Source organism: Elephantulus edwardii, unplaced genomic scaffold, assembly GCF_000299155.1.
Source record: "Elephantulus edwardii isolate Elephantulus edwardi_28Jun2011 unplaced genomic scaffold, EleEdw1.0 scaffold00061, whole genome shotgun sequence".
Lineage (NCBI taxonomy): Eukaryota > Metazoa > Chordata > Mammalia > Macroscelidea > Macroscelididae > Elephantulus > Elephantulus edwardii.
The window spans coordinates 14,490,411-14,495,016 of NW_006399811.1; positions in this window are offsets into that span (position 1 = coordinate 14,490,411).

Below are 4,606 nucleotides of genomic sequence, written 5' to 3' on the forward strand. Positions count from 1 at the left end.
AAGTCCAGTGACAGAGTAGTCTGGAGGGAGAGAGAAGCTAGACAAGAGGTAGCCCCTGCCCCCTGAGAAAACACACACACACACACACACACACACACACACACACACACACACACACGGCAGGCTGAGTCAGAAGCAGCAGGGACATGAACAAATCATCTGACGCAAATCACAGCATGTTAGAAGCCACACAATCACCTTTTTGAAAAAAGAACAAAACACTGCCTTGTCTTGATAATTGTTATATTTGAGCTTTGTTGCAGGGCTGTGTAAATCTATCTCTCAGATGTTGTTGTTGTTATGTGCCGTCAAGTAGCTTGCGACTCATAGCGACCCTATGAGTCCCTAAACTCTGCTCTTTCCTGTGCCAATTGCACTGTCTCTGATACACCCATCCCAATTACCCCAGTCACTGAATCAATCCACTTCCTAGAGGGCCTTCCCCTCCTGCGCTGTCCCTCCACCCTACCAAGCATGATCTCCCTCTCCAAGGACCAGTCCCTCCTTACAACATGTCCAAAGTAGACAAAGCCTCAGAATCCTTGCCATCAAGGAGCCACCCGCTTTAACCCTCTCCAGTAGATGTTTGTTTTCCTAGAAGTCCATGGTACCCTCAATACTCTTCTCCAGCACCACAGCTCAAAGGCTTCAATTCTCCTTCTATCCTCCCTAGTCATTGTCCAGCTCTCTGATGCATAACAAGTGTTAGCAAAGACCATGGCCTGTATCAGATGTACCTTAGTCTCCAGAGAGACACCATTGCTCCTCAGTACTTTGGAGAGGTCCCTAACAGCAGACTTTCCCATCACAATATGTCTTAGTCTTCCTATTTTTCATGACACTTCTATCTGGCATGATGTTGTTCTTCAATGACTCGTGTCTCTAACATGAGTAATTTAGGGAAAGAGTAAACGGAGTTTTCTCCTTGGAAACTTAATCAGATCCTTCTGCAAACTGAGTTTGTATGGTGGTGGTGGGTGGGACAAGAGAACTTTTTCTGTTCCTATTGTTTATTATAAATAATGTAATTAGCCAACTCTGTGTACCTGCCTTGTGTCAAAGCATGAATCCATTTTCTGCTTACTGTGAATTCCAGTATGCAATGCAGACACTCCGTCTACTTCAGGAGAGAGGACTATGGAAGGCAGAACAGGAGAGTGGTTTCCCCTGCTGGCTTTGCAGGTCATATGGATGCAGAGCTCAGCTCAACCCCTTTCTAGCCATGTCACCTTAAGAAAGTTATTTGTCCTGAAAACCTCAATTTCTTAATTTGTAGGTGGGGATGAGCATTAAAAAAAAATCACATAATTGAGTGGTTATGAGAAATGAATGAGAAAATGCGTGAGAAGAGCTTAAAACAGTGGTTGACACTAAAACCTCAAACTCATTGCCATCTAATGGGAACTGAGTCATAGTAGAGCCTCCACTAGGTTTTCTTTTTTATTTTTATTTTATTTTATTATTTTTGCGTGAGTGCACCGTCAAATTAGATCTGACTGGTACAGGAGGAGATTGTCCCTCCTTCCCTGGCAGAACATCTCATGGATTCGAACCGTGCACCTCTGAGATTGTAGTTGCAGCTCCTTACCACTAGGCCACCAGAGCTTCCCTCCACTAGGTTAAGAGGCTGTATATTGCACAGAGGAGATTGCTTATCTGTCTTCTGTGAAGCTGCTGGTGGGTTTGAAGTGCCAGAGAGGCATGGCCTTTGGGTTAACAGTGCAACTCAGATCGTCCTACTATGGCACCCAGAGATCATGTTACCAAGATTATGTTATCTTCTGCTAAAGCCAGCAATAGTCTTATTCTCAGCCTCAGATTGCTCTCTAGAAGTGAAGAAGGCACATTTTCATTTTATTTGCTTTGGACATGGCATCAGGAAATGCCAATTGCTAGAAAATAGCATCATGTTTGGTAGAGTGTCAGCAAAAATTAGAAGGAGACCCTCAATGAAATGGATAAACACATTAGCCACAACAGTGCACTCGAGCCAGCAATGATGATGATAGAAGATGGCACAGGAGGGCAATGTTTCCTTCTATTTAACATTAGGTTGCCATGAGGAGGAGCTGACTCCACAGCAACAAAAAGCGACATTGAAAATGTCTGACATTTTAATAAATTATGTTTTCTTTTTATTGTATATGAAAATACAATAGTAAAGAATGATATAGTAAGAATGATACTTTTCATCTATTTTTAAGGTTTTAGGATAATTGGTCTTTATATTTTTCTATATGCATGACTTTATTTTCCAAATTACTTACAAAGAACCAGTAATGGAAAAAATGAAGGAAAATTAACCACTTGATGATGCAAGAGGGTTAATATGTAGGCTTGAATTTCCTGAATAAGCAAAGGCTTGTGTGTTGCCCTGTCATGTGACCAGCAGAACCATGTTAAGTGACTACATGCACTTGGACCATGGCACCCACTATTTAACCCCTTCCTCTCATCCAGTACAAAATCTGAAACTTTGAATCTGTCAGATTCCTGCCTTTGTTCAATAATGCAGCATGCACTTGAGTTCTGAAGAAACCTGGAGTTGTCCATTAATCCTATATGAAATCTTAAGGTCATTCTCCAATTGTTAGCCCCATTGATGAGAAAACTTTTGCAATCACAGGGAAGTTTGGTTAGATACAAAGTCAGCATAGACAAGAGCAAAGAAAGAAACCTGGGCTGTGATCAAACCATGAAACTCAGAAACACCTTCAGACTCTTCAGTTTCATGAACCAATAAACCCATCTGTTTTTTCTTTCTTTTTTTTTTTTCAGAACTAATACTTATAGTGGAAGAGATCGCTGGTAACATAATCCATAGAGAGTTGCGCTATTAACCCAAACTATGCTAGTCTCTGGTGGCTTAAATCCATTAGTGCTCCAAGAGAGAAAGATGGGCAGTCTCCTCCCATTTCAGTTTACAATGTCAGATGCCTGATGGAGGGTCACTATGTGTTGGAATCAACTTGATGACAGTTAGTTTTGAGGGGTTTTTGTGAAGCAAAGAGTACAGTAATTGGTAGAATAAATTCATTTTCTACTTTGGTTTTGAACCTTTGACAAGTACAAATGGTGAATACACTTAGCTACTAACCAAAAGTTTAGTGGTTCAAGTCTGCCTAGAGGTGCCTTGTTAGAAGAGACTGATGATCTACTTCAAAACCAAAACAGCCATTGGAAACCATATTGATCATAGTTCTACTCTGACACAAAGTGCCTCACCAACTTCACAGCAACTGTTGATACTGATATGGACAGGAATTAGCTGCATTGCTAATCCAAGGACCCCTTGTTGGTTTACATCAGCAATATCTACCAGAATACACCTTGGGGTGAAATGGAAAAATCTACCACTGAATTTACAGCCTTCAAAGTCAAATGGAGAGTCCTGGAGACAGAGACAAGAAGGGAGAGAGAGAGAAGCAGGAGGAGGAGAAATGGAGGGAGAAGAAGAAGGGAGAGAAAGACAAACAAACAGGGCAATGTATGGTATAAGAGATGAATTTTTGTCTTTTGGCTTTGAGTTAGAGAACCAGATTTATGAAAGAAAGACTTATGTAGAGTTAATACCTAAATGTAACCAGCAAAATCCTCATGACACTGGTTAAAATTGTTGGCTACTAGCCAACCAAGCCAGCACAAGTGACAAGAAGCTGCACTACAATCCTGATGGCACCAGCTGCTTCATGGGAGAAGGATGGACAGTCTTCTTCTGTGTGATTAACTGCCTCTGAAAACACACCAGAGGGTCAGATATAGGTTGGCTCTGACTCTACAGTACACAACAACAATAACAACTAGTCATCAGTTGTTTCACAAGAGAAAAGATGGCTGGTAGGTTTGAACCACCAATCTCTCAGTTAAAAGTCCAATATTTAGCCCACAGCCTAGGAGACCCTATAAACAGTTGTACTCTGTCCTGTATGAACTGGAATCACCTTGATGGCTCATCATATCAACAGTCTTTACAGGAACAGTCTTTACAGGAACAACTCTTCTGTCCTGAGGATCCACTAGTGGGTTCAAGAAAAGAATCCTCAACCCTGTTTTATTTAGAATATTCTATAATTTGGGTTCGTTCCATATACTTAAAAATCTGTTTCACTTAAATGAAACCTCACCGTATGTTTCTCTTTGATCCCAGGGAGGGTGAGTAAGAGGAGACAAACAGGACAGCTGAATGAAATGAGCAGTTATGACTTTGTCTCATAAATGCTGAAAAACCAGAATTACAGAATAGTTTTTTTAAATTTTATTTTAGTTTACTTTTTTAATAATTTTAATGAACATTTACAGAGAATTTGGATTTCCATTCATTCATTGCTGCACTTTTCTCCCCGCCTAGCCCTCTCCCCCTGCCCCCCAGTTCGCTCCTCTCTTTCAAAAGTAAAATAAAGACTCCCTCCCTGGTACACAATCCCCCCGCACCCTTCCCACCACTATGCAACCTTAATTGTGGACTCTTGTGATAACCATAATACCCTATCATACGTCGCTTTTAAATTATTCAGTCCCTCATCTGTTTCAGTGCAGTATACACAATTTATCCAGTTTTTCTCAGTCTTACCCCCACCCTGATATCAGTCCCATTTTATAGCAGTGG